Genomic DNA, 19,132 nt, shown 5'->3' on the forward strand with positions numbered 1-19,132 from the left:
ATACCTGAGGTCGCTTACAGACCAAGGTGTGAGCCAGGGGAGCAGTGACTACATCTAGTCTTGGATTATAGAATACTGGAAGAACCAAGAGCTCAGAAAATAACACAAAAAACCTAAAATCTGAGACATTATCCTCCATACCCCAGAAGCAGAACCTGACCCTAACATAAAGTTAACAACCAAGAAATTGTTTTTTAAAGTGGGTAAAAAGAAAAAGAACCCAACTATAAATAGCTATTATGGTGACAGAAAAGATCAGGGTTCAAACTTGGAAGACAAAACAACTTCTTGCGAAGTTTCAAAGAAAGATGTAAAATGGTCATAAGCCCAAAGAGTTCTTGGAAGAACTTAAAAAGGACTTTAAAAATAAAATAAGAAAGGCTGGGGAAAAATTGGGAAAAGAAATGAGTAACACAAGAAAAGCAAGGAAATTATGAAAAATCAACCAATTGGAAAAAGAAACCCAAAAACTTACCAAACAAAATTTCAATTTTACCACTCTGAGCCTTAGAAATTGAAAAAATCCACCAATCTCAGCCTGAAAGATATCCCAAGACCACATGATCACCTCAGTAGCTACAGAAAATGCCTCTGAGAAAGTTCAATATTCTTTTATACTAAAAAAAAAAAAACCTTACAAAATATAGGCATAAAGGGAACTTTTTTTTTTACTATCATAAAAAGCATCTTTCTAAAACAAGTATCACATGCAATGGAGATATAGTAGAACCCTTCCCATTGAATCAAGAAGCAAGGATGCCACTATTTTTGCTATAGTTCTAGAAATGCTACCAATAGCAAAAAGGATGAAAGGAATAAAAACAGGTAAAGAAGAGATAAAACTATCCCTGTTTGCTGATGATATGATGGTTTGCTTGGAAAATTCTAGTAAATCAGCAAAGATATTGAGACTATTAATAGCTTCAAGAAAGTGGCAGGCTACAAAATAAATCCTCAGATATTGATAGCATTCCTATATGATAACAAAAACAAGAAACAATCATAGAAAGGGAAATTCTATTCCAAATAACTACCAAGTGCATAAAATATCTGGTGATCAACCTCCCAAATTGCACAAAATACTTGTAGAGATTCAATTACAGAGCACTCCTTAAAGAAAGCTTTAGACAAATATTGAGGGCTCACAGCAAAGTCATATTAATATAAGAAAAATGACAATACTATCAAAACAAATTTATACTTTAAATAATATAGCTATCAAATTACCCAGGAGTTACTTTATAAGACTTGATGAAATAATAACAAAATTCATTTGGACAAAAACAAAAGATGCAGTTGGGAAATGATGACAAGAAGTGAAAACAAAGGGGCAACAGCACTTTCCGACTTCAAACTATCCTCTAACATCATTCATCGAACCATCTGGTATTGGTTAAAGAATAGAAATCAGTGGAAGAAACTAAACAAGGGAGATCCAAAAACAATAAATGTCATAACCCGGTGTTTGATAAAGTGGAAATATAAATGACCTAGGGAAAAAACTCTCTATTTGATAAAAACTGCTAGAAAAACTGGAAAGCAGCCTGGCAGAAATTAAGATTAGAACAATACTTTATACCACACTCCACAACATATTCTTAATGGATATGACATTAATATTAAATATAATGCTACCAAAATAAATTAGGAGAAATAAATTCTATATCTCTTACAACTCTAAATAAGACATTTATTCTTAACCAAACTAGAGATAGAGATTATTACAAAAGATAAGATAAAATGTACCTTACATAAGCAGGGAAGTGGTCTAATAGGGAGAGGGGGAAATCTTTGTATGAATTTCTCTATTAAGGGTTTGGTATCCAAGATATATACACTATATACATATGTGTGTATATGTTTGTATACGTATATGTATACATGTACACACACCATTCCTAAATAGAGAAGTGTTCAAAGGATATGCAATAAACAATTCTCAGAAGAACTGCAAAGTATTCACAACCACATGAAAAAATGCTACAAAGCACTAATAATATGAGAAATTCAAATCAAAATAACCCTGAGATTTCTCACCTCATACCCTGCAGATTGGCAAAAAATGACCCAAAAATGGCAATGTTGGAGGGGTTGTGGAAAGATAAATCTACTAATACATTGTTGGTAAAGCTCTGAAGTTATACAACCCTTTTGGAAAGCAATTTGCAATTATGCAAAGCAAGTGACTAAAGTGTCCATACCCTTTAAGCCAGAGACCTCATTACTGGGCTTATACCCCAAGGAAGACATCAATAAGAAAAAAGTCCATATACTACCAAAAACTGTGTCTCAGCAAAAGGAAAAAAAACCTGATAATACTACACCTTTCATATGATACCTTGCAAAAGACTTACTATATTCTTCTATCCAATCTTCTATAATAAGTGATACAGGGCCCTGTCTCAACCAGCATTCAGTGTAGTACCTCTTTCAGGTCCCATTGTTAACGAGACTATGGCTTAATGGCATATTAAAAGAATACTGTTCCTAGTGTCAGGACTTCTCAGTACTAGCCTGATGCATAACCTTTGGGCAAATCACTTAACTTGAACTGAGCCAAAATTTCTTATTTATAAAATGAAGATGCTGAATTATGTGATTCCCTAAGGTCTCTTCTACTTTGAAAGTCCTATGATTCTATAATATAGCTAATATAGTATGCAAAAATTGACTACATATGCTTGTGTAATTGAAATGTACGGCTTATTAAATGGTGATAAACAGCTCCCTCTAGAGTGGAAATCCTGAATGAGAGTTGATTGGGGTAGAATAAAAAAAAAAATACTCAAGTTCTAATCCATTAATTATTCCCCAAAACTACATATCATAAAAGGATTTCTAAGACATGGTAAATAATCTAAATTACAATATAAATTTAAATATCAAAAAGTAAACATCCAAATTATAATTGGTTCATACATATTTTTGTACTTCTGTAATAGGGGTTTAGCGTACACCTAGATGTTTTACCTACCTTGTTGTGTCGGTCCTTTGTTGCTGAAGAAGACCATGCCATCAGAGAAATGATGACATGACTTGCACTTGACTTTGTTTTGAGTGAGGGAGGGCTGTGCAGGTCACCAGCATCACTGGAGTTATCTGAATCCAGTGACCAGATATTCATCAGGATGACTGGAGATGCAATGGGGGACCTTGGCCCCTTTAGGTCAAGGTCTATTCAGGTACTTACTTAGGGTGAGGTAACACCCATTCAGTAAATAGGACTGTTTAAGAAGTAGCAGGGGGATGGCCCCTTTAATGAGGAAAAGACAAAATAAAAGACATCAGACTAGGAGAGAAACAGCAACAGTTACTATTGATAATCACTCTTAAACCAGGAGGGTCCAGAAGAGAGCCCTTAGGTAGGGGCCTAGTGTCCTCCAGTGTGTGAGCTTCAGAGTGCAATAGGTTTAAGGTTTTGAGAAAGGATGGTAAATTAAAAGTAAAGTAAAGAAGAAAGGAAAGGAAGGGAACCAGCTAGCTCAGCTTCTCCTGTCCTGTCTGTTTCCCCCTCCCTTTCCTTCTCCTCTCCAAAGGAAGGTAAATTTGGATGGCCAGAAGATGCCCAGTTAACTTGGGTTTTACTGGCTAGATTCTTTTCCTTTCCTTTCCTTTCCTTTCCATTCCTTTTCCTCCCTTCCCTTCCTTTTGCTTCCCTTCCTTTCTTCTCTCAAAACTACCTCACCCTAAGTGAGTACTGAATAGACCTTGGCCTAACGGGGTCAAGATCCCCCATTTACCCACCTATATTTTAGGGGATCTGCTTCTCAGGGACTGGAGAGATGAGAACTGTGGACATTCTGCAGCTGGTCTATCAACTTCTTCCCTTGGCTGCATAGCCAAAACTCTATGTCTTTAAAGCTGCCTGGCTGAGTACTCTTCAGGGTGTTTTTCCTGAATTCTTGCCTGAAGGTGAACTCCTTGACTCACAGCAGGGGGAGGACCCCGACAGCCACTTCCTTCTCCTTCTCCTGCACTTTAAGTCATGTAACCTCAAGAAATAGCCCTGGCGTTTTGGCCTTCTTATTCATGTTTGTGTGTGTGTGTGTGTGTGTGTGTGTGTGTGTGTGTGCACGTGCGTGTGTGCGTATGTGTGAAAGGCAAAGGTCATGGGGATCCAGCAGAACAGGAATTGATATCTTAGTCAGCCTAGCAGAAAAGCCCTATGGTGCAGGCATCTAGGTCAAGCCCCTAAGAGAGGGTTTGGACTTGAATTTGGTGTAGTAAATCTGTAAAGCTGTGAGCAGAATCTCTGTCCTTTCCCCCAAATGTAGGTGGCATGAGGAGGAGGGGATTCTACCTCGGAGGTTCTAAAGGAAGGGTTTGTGTGCTTATTATGGCTATATCGCTGATGTCTTTATCAAAGCTAATCTGATATTAAATGGGTAAAAGGAAATGGAGTGCTGGTCCCTGGGCCCCCCAAACTGGGGAGCTCCCACCAGTGACAGACCACCTTAGGGTACCAGAGAACCCTGTCAGGGGAGCACAGAACAGATCCTGCCCTCACAGAGCAGGATCAGAATATCAAAGCTGCCTTAACAACAAAATCCAAGTCTGAAAATGGTATTCATGTGCCCTTCTGCTATTTTAGCAATGCCACAGAAGACATGCCACACACACTCACAAACAGAACAGAGAGCTTCAGAAATATGAGACAGAGTTCCCAAGGTCCCCACAAGGGCCAAGAGCAGCAGAAGATCCTGAGCCCACAAGTTAACTAAGGAGATGGTCAGTGATGCTTACAAAGCATTACGACTGGGCACCATTAGTATTAAACGTACCACTGACCCTTTAGATCAACTGTACCTATATATAGCAGTTAGATTCATTAGACTACAGCTGATAGGGTGCTTGGGCCCCAATCCTAAAATCACGTTTCTCTTTAAAAATCACATTTCTCCCTAGCCTCAAAACACTATCCCAGGCAGTTTCTCCCCACCCCTAGCAACCACGGTTATCTCCCTTCATGCTGTAGTAGCCAGCTGCACCTATAGATCTCATTAGTTTGAACCAGCTGTGTACTGACCTAATGGGCTGAGTACTGGGTCATAACGACATTTACTACTCATTGACCAATCATATGTATCCTAGGCTTAGACATATATATACTCCCTCACATTTATCTTGTCTAAAAAGACATTGATGAGAGCAACGTGGTATTTCTGAGCCAGCCCTGACCATTGGTTGACTTAGTGATGTTTCAGGCATAGAATCACACCTCCAGGTAGCTCCACCTTGGGCTATTTCCTGATGAACTTTGGGTAAAATACCTGCACAGTAGATACCAAACGTGCATGTTCCTTTAAGAACTGACCACTCCTTAACCACTCCCTAATCCCACCCCAAAACACCTAGTTAGCATATTTGGCACATGCTTCACTATAGAATATCCTATATAAACTTTACCTGTATCCCTCTAAGGTTGCAGGTTCCATAAGAACTCTTGCCTGCTGAAAAACGTAATAAATCTTTACGTTGACTTCAACAATGCTAGAGTCTGTGAATTCTTCTCCAAACTATCTGCCCCTGGTACCCTGGTCTTTGTGGGGGATCTCACACACCCCTTCCAGCCCTCATCAATACTTTTTTTAAAAAGGCACACTAAGTATTTATAGTGATCAAAATTATAAGATATGGAATTTAGTCACTCATTTTTCTTATTCATAGTATCTTAAATTGACTGCATCTATTCAACTTATTTTGGTAACATGGATTAATTCAGCAAATTATGAAATTTATGTGAAAAAACAATATAAATGTACTAAATTTTATTAAATAAGAATGTGCTTAAATGTCTTGTCAAAAACAATAACTACATTTGCTTATAATACACATATCTATTTCTACTTTGAGTACTTATTAATTAGTTGTGTGACCTTGAAAAATTGTTTAACATATGTAGGTCTCAGTTTTACCATCTGTAATCTGAAGAAACTTGTACTACATCAAGTTTTCCAAAGTAAGGTATACAGACTCCCTGAGACCCTTTCAAAAAGTAAAAACTATTCTCATAATAATACCGAGAGGTTATTTGAATTCTTCACTCTGATCCTCACATAAGTACACAGTGGAGTTTTGCAGAGGCAATAAAGCCTCTGAATTAAAGATATAACGTACTAAAATGAAGAATGTGTTAACATCTTGCCTGTAGAATTATACTTTTGCCTTACAAATGGACAGATTTACAGACACGGCAAAACTTGCTATTTTGCTTGTATTCATCCAGTAACAGCACCAACTAATCAAAGAACATCTTCCTTTAATGTGAACGCTTGGCAGCAAACACAAATGATACTAAAATATTCAAAGTGTTTAATATCTTTTTTGAACCTGATGGTTTATCCTTGAACAACCATGTTGACATTATATACAAAAGTAATGATGGGTAAAACTGCTGTCTCCTTACCATGAATTGAAACAGTGGTACCAAAATTTTTCAGCGCCAAAAACTTGCAACAAGGATGCTCTTGATGAAGCAATGTTGCTGCTGTTCAGTCATTTCAGTCATGTCCTAATCTTCATGGCCACACTTGGGGTTGTTTTGGCAAAGATACTATTTTGTCATTTTCTCCAGCTCATTTTACAGATGAGGAAACTGAGGTAAACACAGTTAAGGGACTTGCCCAGGGTGGCAAAGCTAGGAAGTATCTTAGGATAGATTTGAACCTAGGTCTTCCTGACTAAAGATCCAGTGCTCACTCTACTTTGCCACCTAGTTGCCCCAATAAAAAAATACGAATTTTATTCAATTTCAACCCTTGAGTATAAGTCTTTTTATTGTTCTCTTTGATGAGATGGAAAGTACACATATGTACTGCTGCTACATATGGAAGTATGTTGTTCATCCTTCATTTTCTAGGAGAACCAGTGACATCACTAAGTAATGTCTTGACTTGCACATGAATTAGATTTAAGTGGGGCAGAGTTGTACAAAGTCATCAGAGTCATTGTCTCTTCCAGAGTCATCAAGTCCAGTGGCAAAGCAAAAGTCAAGATGACCAGTGATCGCCAGTGATGCAATGAATGACTCTGGAATCTTTGATGTTTGTGTTCAGGGAGGACTACCACCTCGGGTGTGAGGGTTTGCCAGGCCCTTTTCAGGGCTGCTCATCCACCTTTGGTGTCCACTTGCCACCCAACTCTCACCTGTGTCTCCAAGAGCTGTACCATGCATAGAGGCCATACCCCAGTAGGTTAAAACAGGTTGAGGATAACTAATTGGCCTCAAGCTGGCTTGTGAATTAGGGGGGTGTCTACCCCAAAGACTTTCCCTGGCAGAATGGATAGATGAGAATAATTGAACAATGTTCCAGCAGACACGAAGGTAGCTGAAGCAGGCAAAGCTTAGAACTTGGTCAAATAAGGAAGTGTGAAGATTGTCTCAAGGAAAAGCCTTTCATGTATATGTGAGTTGCGAGGTGAACCAGCCACTTTTTCCATGGAACACTGTTCTTGCTTGAAAGAATGTCTGACCAACTATGGTTACTCAGACATGGATATATAGCAGATATTTTCTGGAAAATAAATTGAATGTGTCACTTCAAGGGAAAAACAAATGTCTATTTATTCCCTATGAAAAAATTCAAGCTTTCAAGTGAAAATGAGAACATTGGACAATTTGTATCCACCAGCATGAGTGTGACAGCTTTCTGATGCTTAAAGATGTTTCTGATAACATCAATGTGGATATTAATAAATGTAACATTTTTACTCCATGTGATAAAACATGATAACCATTTGAAATATCTGCATCAGCAAATTTTTGCACAACCAAACCCAATGCAACCAAAATCCGGAGGGATGTAGTAAATTGGGAAAGAATTTTTACAGCTAAGCTCGGGGATAAAGGCCTCATTTCTAGAATATATAGAGAACTGACTCAAATGTATAATCATACAAGTCATTCCCCAATTGATAAATGGTCAAAGGATATGAACAGGCAATTTTCAGAGGAAGAAATTAAAGATATCTATAATCATATGAAAAAATGCTCTAAATCACTTTTGATTAGAGAGATGAAAATCAAAACAACTCTGAGGTACCACATCACACCTATAAGATTGGCAAACATGACAGAACAAGAAAATGATAAATGCTGGAGAGGATGTGGGAGAGTTCGAACACTAATTCATTGTTGGTGGAGCTGCGAGCGCATCCAACCATTCTGGAGAGCAATTTGGAACTATGCCCAAAGGACTACAAAAATGTGCACACCCTTTGACCCAGCAATATCGCTACTAGGACTGTATCCCCAAGAGATCATAAAAATGGGAAAGGGTCCCACATGTACAAAAATATTTATAGCAGCACTCTTTGTAGTTGCCAAAAGCTGGAAGTCAAGGAGATGTCCATCAATTGGGGAATGGCTGAATAAACTATGGTATATGAATGTAATGAAGTACTATTGTGCCATAAGAAATGATAAACAAGAAGACTTCAGAGAGGCCTGGAAGGACTTATATGACCTGATGCTGAGTGAAAGGAGCAGAACCAGGAGAACTTTGTGCACAGCAACGACCACAGTGTGCGAGAGTTTTTTCTGGTAGACTTGGAATTTCGTAATAACACATGAACTTCTTTTAAAAAAAAAATCCCAATGGTAGTTTTCTAAGGCAAAATGCCTTCCACACTCAGAGAAAGAAATATGGAAGTCATTCGCAGAATGTAGCAGATCATGTTTGTGTGTGTGTGTGTTTTTGTGTATCATGTTTTGATTTGTTATATGATTTCTTCCATTTATTTTAGTCCGACTACATAGCATGACTATAGTGAAAATGTACTCAATAGGAAAGTATATGTAGAACCTATACAGAATTGTATGCAGTCGTGGGGAGGGAGGGGGGTAGTGGGGGGTAGGTGTGGGGGGAATAAAATCTCAATTGTATGGCAGTGATTGTTAAACATTAAAAAATAATAATAATAAAAAAAAATATCTGCATCAGTGAATTGTTATTTTCCAAATGACCAATAATGATGTTACCAAATCATTTACATGTAAAAGATAATAATAACATTTATATAATACTTACTATGTACCAGGCACTATGCTAAGGATTTTACAATGATTTCATTTGATCTTCAAAACAACCCTAGAATATCAGTGCTACTATTTTCCCCATTTTATAGATAAGGAAATTGAGGCAAACACAGGTTAAGAGACCTGCCCAAGATCACACTAGTAAGTACCTCAGAACAAGTTTGAAACTGAGGTGTTCCAGACTCCAGGCCTACTACTTTATCAACAGGGCCACAGATAACTAATGGATTTTAATGTAACAGAACATGAAAAATTCATTGATACAGTTTCCAATTCCTCCTTGCAACTAATGTATTTGTTGTTATTCAGCCAAGTCCCACTTTTCATGACCCCATTTTGGGCTTTCTTGGCAAAGATATGGGAGTGATTTGCCATTTCCTTCTCCAGCACATTATATAGATGAGGAAACTGAGGCAAACAGTTAAATAACCTGCACAGGATCATACAGCTAGTAAGCATTTGAGGTCAAATGTGAACTCAGGAAGATGAGTTTTCCTAACAATATGCATGGCACTCTATCCATTGCCCCATCTAGCAACAAGTAGCAGTTAATACTAATTGGTTAATACACTGACAAATATTTATTGTCTATTACTGCATAAGCCAGGTAGTGTGCTGGACCTTTTGGATTCAAATACAAAGAATGAAATGACCCCTACTCTCAAGAAACTTCCATTCCATAGAATGCGATAATTTGTACATGCATAAGTACACACACACACAACTATACACACCATAAAAACAAAGGTAAGGGAGGCTACTAAGACCTGGGAGATTAGGTAAGGCTTCATGTACAAGGTGGAAAGTGGGATTCATCATAAGAGGTCCTTTTTTCTTTTTTCCCCTCAATTTGAAAAAAAGTAGAAAAAAGAAAAAGAAAAGACCACTAAAGTTTTCATTAGAAATGCACAACTTATTGAAAGTTACAAGTTGAATTCATCATATGATTGCAAGAAAAATCAATCAATATATAATAGATTCAGTTTCACATACAATCTTTTTTCTTTTCTATTATTTTATTGGTTTAAGATCAGAATTTTTAAAATCTTTTTAAAAGTGTTATATGTATTGTGTCTTAAAGAAAGAAAGGAATCCTATGAGGTAGAAGTAAATAAGAAATACATTCCAGAGAAGGGAGACAGCCAGAGCAAAGACAAAGAGACAGAAGATGGAGTGCCATGTGTAAGGAACAGAGAGAAGACCAGTTAGGCAGGATTGTTGGGAGTAATGCATAATGAGTCTGGGAGAATAGGTTAGGACCCAGGTGTAAAGGGCTTTAAATTTCAAAAAGGAATTTTTATTTCATCCTAAGGCAACAGGGAGCCACTGCAGTTTACTAAACTGGGGAGTAATATAGTCAGATCTGTACCTAAGAAAATTCTGGTATCTGTGTGCAAGATGGAATATAGATTTAGAATTGTAAGGGGCTTCATAGGCCAGTGAGTACAGCCCTCTCGTTGAGGAACAGAGGGGCAGAGAGCTACCCAGGACCAGACTGCTAGTATCTGAGGGAGACCATGAACCCAGATCTTCCTGACTCCAAATTCAGCACCTTATCCACAAGTTGGAAAGAACTTTAGGCAGGGAGAATAATTAAGAAAGCTCAGGCACTGGCTATATTGAGTAGAAAAGGGTCAAGTCTGAATGATGGAGCTACAAATAGCAAAATCTGCAATACATTATATATATGAGGCAAATAAAAATGAGGATGAGGAAAATGCTGAAGTTATAAACCTGGAAGACTGAAAGAATGATGGTGTTTTCAACAGAACTAGGGAAGACCGAAAGACAGTGGGTCTAGAGGAGAAAGATAATGAGTTCCGTTTTGAATATACTGAATTTGAGATGTCTCTAAGACATCCAGTTGGAAATGTCCAAGATAGTTGGTGATTGTGGGTCTGAGACTCAGGAGAAAGACTAGGATTGAATATATAGGTCTATGAGTCATCTATAGGAAAAAAAAACTTAACCTGAAGGATCTGAGGAAGTCACACCAAGGAAAGGGATGTAGAGATAGAAAAGACAAGGGGCCAAGGACAAAGCCTTTAGAAATACCCACAATCAGGGAAAATGCTATGGCTGATGAACTAGAGAATGAGAATGAGAAGGTGCATTCAGATAAGCAGAAAGAAGACCAGGAGATAATAGTGCTACACAAACAGGAGGAGAAAGCCCAGTGTCAAATGCAGCAGAAAGATCAAGGAGAAGGAGTGAAAAAAGACCATAACTAGGAAAAATCAGTTTTGGTTGAGTAAGGAGGTAAGAAGCCAAACTGCAAAAAGACAATATTAAAAATAAGCAAAACTCAGATCAAAGAAACAATGTTGATTCTATATTATTAAATTTTAACAAATTCTGAAGCCATGGTGTTGTTCTGAATTCTAAAACCTTTCAAAGTTGTTTATCTTTCATTGTTGTTATAATATTGATCAATTTTCTGATTTTGCTTATTTTTTCTGAATCAATTCATATGTCTTCTCCAGTGTTTCTAAATACTTTTTAATCATCTTTTCTTAAAGGACAGAAAAATGCCATTATGTTCATATACCATGATTCAGTCATTCCCCATTGTTGGAAATATTATTTATTTTATCAGTGGATCAGGTAATGAAGACTTCAAATCAATAGGACATAGTGTTCATTAAACCTGAGACATCAATTATTATCATAAACATTATCTACTTTAAAAAAACAAAAAGCAAAAACTGGAAAACACTATGGCAGAAATTAATTCTAAACCAAGATCTTATATCATAGTACCAAAAATAAGCTCCTAATTGATCTATGACCTAAAAAAATGAAAGGTGATATCATAAACCTATTAGAGGATAATTCTTAACTGAATATAGTATAGAGGTCACTGAAGAAAGCAATGAATACTTTTGATTATTTTACATTGAAAAGCTTTTGCACCAGCAACCGGTCTAGTTAGAATTGGAAGAAAAACAGTTAACCTTAGAAAGTGAGCTCTGTGAGGGCAGGGTCTGCCTTTTGTCTCTTCTTGTATCCCCAGCTCTTAATGCAGTGCTTGGCACATAGTAGATGCTCATTAAATATTTATTGATTGATCAACTGTTAAAAACTTTGTACCAGATGTCTCTGTTAAAGTATTGATATCCAAGGGGGGGGCGGAGCCAAGATGGCGGAGTAGAAAGACGCACATACACATAGCTCTGAACCCACAACCCATAGAACATCTGTAAATAGCAACTCACTGTGAATTCTGCAGCACCAGAGGCCACAGAACATTGGAGCAAGGGAGATTTCTGTTCCAGAGGGACCTGCAAACCTCTCGCAAAAGGTCCTTTGCGCTGCAGACTGGGTGCCGAGGACTGGGAGCCAAGCACAGCCCTGCCGCAGCCGCAGCACCAAGAGGAGTGGATCCGAGAGGGCTTCAGGGACGGGATCTCCAGCTGCCCCATGGGCCCCTCCACCCACAGATGATGGGGGTCAGTGAGAGGGTCTCTTTGGTGGGTCGAGAAGGGAGGGGGGTACCCCCATAACTCAGGCCCCCTCGGGTGGCAGCAGCGGAGGTGGGAGCAGACCAGGGCTCCCCAAGCAGGCAGGAGCCTGGATCCATTGTTGAAGGTCTCTGCATAAACCCCCTGAGGGAACTGAGCCTGTGAGGCGGCCCTGCCCCCACCTGAGCACCTGAACTTAATCTCACACTGAATAGCAGCCCTACCCCCGCCAAAAGCCCTGAGGCTGGGAAGCAGCATTTGAATCTCAGACCCCAAGCGCTGGCTGGGAGGATCCAGAGACGAAGTGGGTGTGAAGAGAATATTCAGAAGTCAAGTCACTGGCTGGGAAAATGCCCAGAAAAGGGAAAAGAAATAAGACTATAGAAGGTTACTTTCTTGGTGAATAGGCATTTCCTCCCTTCCTTTCTGATGAGGAAGAACAATGCTTACCATCAGGCAAAGACACAGAAGTCAAGGCTTCTATATCCCAGCCCACTCAATGGGCTCAGGCCATGGAAGAGCTCAAAAAGGATTTTGAAAATCAAGTTAGAGAGGTGGAGGAAAAGCTGGGAAGAGAAATGAGAGACATGCAGTCAAAGCATGAACAGCAGGTCAGCACTCTGCTAAAGGAGACCCAAAAAAATGCTGAAGAATATAACACCTTGAAAAATAGGCTAACTCAATTGGAAAAAGAGGTTCAAAAAGCCAATGAGGAGAAGAATGCTTTCAAAAGCAGAATTAGCCAAATGGAAAAGGAGATTCAAAAGCTCACTGAAGAAAATAGTTCTTTCAAAATTAGAATGGAACAGATGGAGGCTAATGACTTTATGAGAAACCAAGAAATCACAAAACAAAACCAAAAGAATGAAAAAATGGAAGATAATGTAAAATATCTCATTGGAAAAACAACTGACCTGGAAAATAGATCCAGGAGAGACAATTTAAAAATTATGGGACTACCTGAAAGCCATGATCAAAAAAAGCCTAGACATCATCTTTCATGAAATTATCAAGGAAAACTACTCTGAGATTCTAGAACCAGGGGGTAAAATAAATATTGAAAGAATCCACCAATCACCTCCTGAAAGAGATGCAAAAAAAGAAACTCCTAGGAACACTGTGGCCAAATTCCAGAGTTCCCAGGTCAAGGAGAAAATATTGCAAGCAGCTGGAAAGAAACAATTCAAATACTGTGGAAATACAATCAGGATAACACAAGATCTAGCAGCTTCTACATTAAGGGATCGAAGGGCATGGAGTAGGATACTCCAGAAGTCAAAGGAATTAGGACTAAAACCAAGAATCACCTACCCAGCAAAACTGAGTATAGTACTTCAGGAGAAAAAATGGCCTTTCAATGAAATTGAGGACTTTCAAGCATTCTTGATGAAAAGACCAGAGCTGAAAAGAAAATCTGACTTTCAAACACAAGAATGAAGAGAAGCATGAAAAGCTAAACAGCAAAGAGAAGTCATAAGGGACTTACTAAAGTGGAACTGTTTACATTTCTATATGGAAAGACAATATTTGTAACTCTTAAAACTTTTCAGTATTTGGGTAGTTGGTAGGATTTTACACACACACACACACAGACAGAGAGCACAGAGTGAATTGAATAGGATGGGATCATATCTTTAAAAAAATGAAATTAAGGGGTGAGAGAGAAATATATTGGGAGGAGAAAGGGAGAAATGGAATGGGGCAAATTATCTCTCATAAAAGAGGCAAGCAAAAGACTTTTCAGTGGAGGGAAAAAGAGAGGAGGTGAGAGAAAAACATGAAGCTTACTCTCATCACATTCAACCAAAGGAAGGAATAAAATGCATACTCATTTTGGTATGAAAACCTATCTTACAATACAGGAAAGTGGGGGAGAAGGGGATAAGCAGGGTGGGGGGGATGATGGAAGGGAGGGCAATGGGAGGAGGGAGCAATTTGAAGTCAATACTCTTGGGGAGGGACAGAAAAAGAGAGAATAGAAGCAATGGTGGGCAGGATAGGATGGAGGGGAATATAGTTAGTCTTACACAACATGACTATTATGGAAGTCACTTGCAAAACTACACAGATATGGCCTATATTGAATTGCTTGCCTTCCCAAAGGGAATGGGTGGGGAGGGAGGGATGAAGAGAAGTTGGAACTCAAAGTTTTAGGAACAACTGTCGAGTATTGTTCTTGCTACTAGGAAATAAGAAATACAGGTAATGGGGTATAGAAAGTTATCTGACCCTACAGGACAAAAGAGAAGATGGGGAAAAGGAAAGGGAGGGATGTTAGAAGAGAGGGCAGATTGGTGATAGGGGCAATTAGAATGCTTGGTATTTTGAGGTGGGGGGAGGGGAGAAATGGGGAGAAAATTTGGAACCCAAAATTTTGTGAAAATGAATGTTAAACGTTAAATAAATAAATAGGAAAAAAAAGAGAAGATGGCAGAGTAGAAAGACAGACATATTCTAACTCTTCCCCCACAGCCCATAAAATACTTGTAAAGAAAGATTCTCAACAAATTCTAGAGCAGCAGAAGTCACAGAATGATGGAGTGGAGGAGATTAACAGCTCATTGTGATCTGGAAGGCTGACAGGAAAGGTCTGTAGCACAGGATGCAGAGTGAAGCACAGCCCAGCCTTGGTCACATGGTGAGCAGAACAAGAGCAGGCCTTGGGGGCAGAATCTCCAGCAGCAGTGGAGGAGGTTCACAGATCCCTCAACCCACAGGCATCAAAGGCAGCTTCAAAGGTCAGTGAGAGGGCTTTTCCAACTTGGCAAGAAGGGAGAAAGGTCATCTCCTAGCCTAGGCAGTGGCTGCAGAGGCAGTGGCTACAGGCAGCAACCAGCTTCCATTATTGAAGCACTCAGCTTAAATTCCCTGGGGAAACTGAGCAGCTGATCTGAATCTCAGGTGCCAGCCTGGCCAGGGAGTAAACTCCTCTCCTTTGATTGTGCCACTTTGGAGGAACTGAGAACTTCCAGGTCCCCAGGGTATACCCTCCTCTTGACAAAGGACCCAAAAGTCAAGTAACTGGTTGGGAAAATGCCCAAAAAAGGGGAAAAAAAATATGACTATAGAAAGTTACTTTCCTAGTGAACAGGTATTCTCTCCCATCCTTTCACATGAGGAGGAACAATCTTTATCATCAGGGGAAGATATAAAAGTCAAGGCTTCTGCATTCAAACCCCCCCAAATAAATATTCAATGGTCCCAGGCCATGGAAAAGCTCAAAAAGGATTTTGAAAATCAAGTAAGAGAGGTGGAGGAAAAATTGGGAAGAAAAATGAGAGAGTTACAAGAAAATCATGACAAGTCAGTCAACAGCTTGCTAAAGGAAACCCCCAAAAAATGCTGAAGAAAATAATACCTTTAAAAATAGGCTAACTCAATTGGCAAAAGAGGTCCAAAAAACCAGTGAGGGAAAGAATGCTTTAAAAAGCAGAATTAGCCCAATGGAAAAGGAGGTTCAAAAGCTCACTGAAGAAAATAGTTCTTTAAAAATTAGAATGGAATGGAAGGAAGCTAATGACTTTATGAGAAACCAAGAAATTACAAAACAAATCCAAAAGAATGAAAAAATGGAAGATAATGTGAAATATCTCATTGGAAAAACAACTGACCTGGAAAACAGATCCAGATGAGACAATTTAAAAATTATGGGACTACCTGAAAGCCATGATCAAAAAAAGAGCCTAGACATCATCTTTCATGAAATTATCAAGGAAAACTGCCCTGATATTCTAGAACCAGGGGGTAAAATAAATATTGAAAGAATCCACCGGTCATCTCCTGAAAGAGATTTGAAAAAAAAATCTCCTAGGAATATTATAACCTAATTCCAGAGTTCCCAGGTCAAGGAGAAAATATTGCAAGCAGCTAGAAAGAAACAATTCAAATATTGCGGAAACACAATCAGGATAACACAAGATCTAGCAGCTTCTACATTAAGGATCTAAGGGCTTGGAATATGACATTCAGAAGTTAAAGGAACTAAAATTAAAACCAAGAAGCACCTACTCAGCAAAACTGAGTATAATACTTCAGGGGAAAAAAATGATCATTCAATGAAATAAAGGACTTTCAAGCATTCTTGATGAAAAGACCAGAGCTGAAAAGAAAATTTGACTTTTAAACAAAAGAAGCAAGGAAAGCATGAAAAGGTAAACAGGAAAGAGAAATTACAAGGGATTTACCAAAGTTGAACATTTCTACATGGAAAGATAATACTTGTAACTCTTGAAACTTTTCTCAGTATCTGGGTAGTTGGAGGGATTATACACACGCACACACACACACACACACACACACACACACACACACATATATATATGTGTGTGTATATATATGTATGTATACACACAGAGAAAGAGCACAGGGGTGAGAGAAGAATAGATTGGGAGGAGAAAGGGAAAAATGGAATGGGGCAAATTATCTCTCATAGAAGAGGCAAGAAAAAGCTTTTCCAATGGAGGGGAAAAGGGGGGAAGTGAGAGGGGATAAGTGAAGCTTACTCTCATCACATTTGGCTCAAGGAATGAATAATAGGCACACTCAATTTGGTATGAAAATCTATCTTACACTACAGGAAAGTAGGGGAGAAGGGAATAAGCAGGTTAGGGGAGGATGATGGAAGGGAGGACAAATGGGAGGATGGAGTAATTAGTAGTAAACGCTCTTGGGGAGGGACAAGATTAAAATGGAAGAAATGGGTGGCAGGATAGGATGGAGGGAAATATAGTTAGTCTTACACAACATGACTATTATGGGAGTCATTTGCAAAACTACACATATATAGCCCATATTTAATTGCTTGCCTTCTCAGTGGAGATGAGTAGGGAGGGAGGAAGGAAGAGAAGTTGGAACTCAAAGTTTTAGGAACAAATGTTGAGAATTGTTTTTGCATACAACTGGGAAATAAGAAATATAGGTAATGGGGGTATAGAAATTTATCTTGCCCCGCAGGTCAAGAGAGAAGATGGGGATAAGGGAAGGGAGGGGTGCTAGAAGGAAGGGCACATTGGTGGAAGGGACAATAAGAATACAAGGTGTTTTGGGGTTGGAGGAGGGGAGAGATGGGGAGAAAATTTGGAACTCAAAATTTTGTGGAAATGAACGTTGAAAACAAATAAATTAATTAAAATTTTAAAAAAATCTGACCTTAGATATTTAATAGCTGTGTGACTCTGGGTAAGGGACTTAAACTTCTCAGCCTCAGTTTCCTCCCCTGTAAAATGGGAATAACAGCACTTCCTGCCCAAGGTTGTTGTGAGGACAAAATGAGGCAATGTATGTATAAAGTGATTGGCAAATCCTAAAATGCTGTATAAATGCTATCTATCTATCCATCTATAAATGAGGCAATGTATGTATAAAGTGACTGGCAAATCTTAAAGTTCTGTATAAATGCTATCTATCTATCTATCCATCTATCTGTCATCCTCATTATATACACCTCACTTCAATCAGCAAATGCTCTAATACCTTAATACTTAGATGAATTGATGATTTCATCAAGGTAGGTAGTAGAGGTCACAATCAGTCCATGCCTTCTTATGAGATTCCCATTCACATCTTTCCAGAGACCTACTCTTTTAATATTTTGTATTAAATATAAAAATTAGAACAATCCTCCAACTGTCTGTTGCATTTTGCACTGACCCGTGGACCTAGTAGTCCAATTTACCTCTCTGTTTTTGGAGGCCTAGTCTCCATCACAGCAGGTTTCCTATAATCTAGACATTATCACAATTTCCCTAACCTTTATACATCTTCCACTCCTGAAATGTTCCATATACCATGTTAATGTGGCTAGTAACAACCTTTCAGATTTAATGTAAATACAGCATAAGTGTTTACATGGAAATCTATAATGGTCAAGGGATGTTTAGTCAAGAGGTTCTAAAATGAACACCAATAAATTCAATAAATATTTCCTTAGTAGAGCAGATAACCAGGCATCCCACACTGAAGCCACAGGGGCTGGTGACCTTTGCCAACACCTGTCTTTTCTTCCATAGATTGCCATGAATTCACGACTCTAGAGTTACCCTCTCCTAAGGAGGGGCACCAGGTTTCCAGTGCTTCAATTCTTCCCCCACCCTAGATTTCTAAGGAACAATTTTATTTCAGATTCTAATCTAAGAAGTCCTTCCCAGCAGGGGAAAAGGAAGTACAAAGGCACCCAGATTGTCAATATGAATCAGCTATATGATAATCAGGTATTTAGATTATCAATATAAATCAATTATATCTCCACACACAGAAAGGAGTCAAAAAAAGCCTTTTTTAAAAAAATGCGGATAATTGCAAAAAGGTAAAAGGCTCATTCAAGTCTCATTGGGACATCTGAAAACTTCTTTGAGAGCTACTTATTAGCACTTTTGCATTTCAAATCCACTAAGTGAAGAACAATAAACACCAAATGAGCTTTCTTCCTTTCTGTGGTTTCTCTCTGTGTAGGTGACTCCCTATAATGGCAATGCGATATCCACAGTAGTCACTATGAATATACATGCATATTTCCAGGGTAAATTCACAAAATATAAACTCTCTTCCTCAAAGACAAAACCAAAATATTTATTCAGATACCAGAAAGCCAATTCCACCATGGGAACAAGGAAGTTTGTACACATTACCAACACAG

General features: G+C 38.6%; 1 protein-coding gene across 1 annotated transcript in view; it reads right to left on the reverse strand.

Annotated features, from left to right (window-relative positions):
- The window catches only part of LOC140512603 (sulfotransferase 1C1-like), a 198,457-nt gene extending 193,974 nt beyond the window's left edge, over nt 1-4,483 (reverse strand). Inside the window, exons 1-2 of the mRNA XM_072621806.1 lie at nt 3,745-4,483; nt 2,975-3,253 (exon numbers count right to left, since the gene is read on the reverse strand). The gene's annotated coding sequence lies outside the window, so the exon portion shown is untranslated. The remainder of the gene's footprint in view (nt 1-2,974; nt 3,254-3,744) is intronic.
- Between the last annotated feature and the right edge of the window lie 14,649 nt (nt 4,484-19,132).

The sequence above is a fragment of the Notamacropus eugenii genome, chromosome 6 (genome assembly GCF_028372415.1).
Source record: "Notamacropus eugenii isolate mMacEug1 chromosome 6, mMacEug1.pri_v2, whole genome shotgun sequence".
NCBI classification, from domain to species: Eukaryota; Metazoa; Chordata; class Mammalia; order Diprotodontia; family Macropodidae; genus Notamacropus; species Notamacropus eugenii.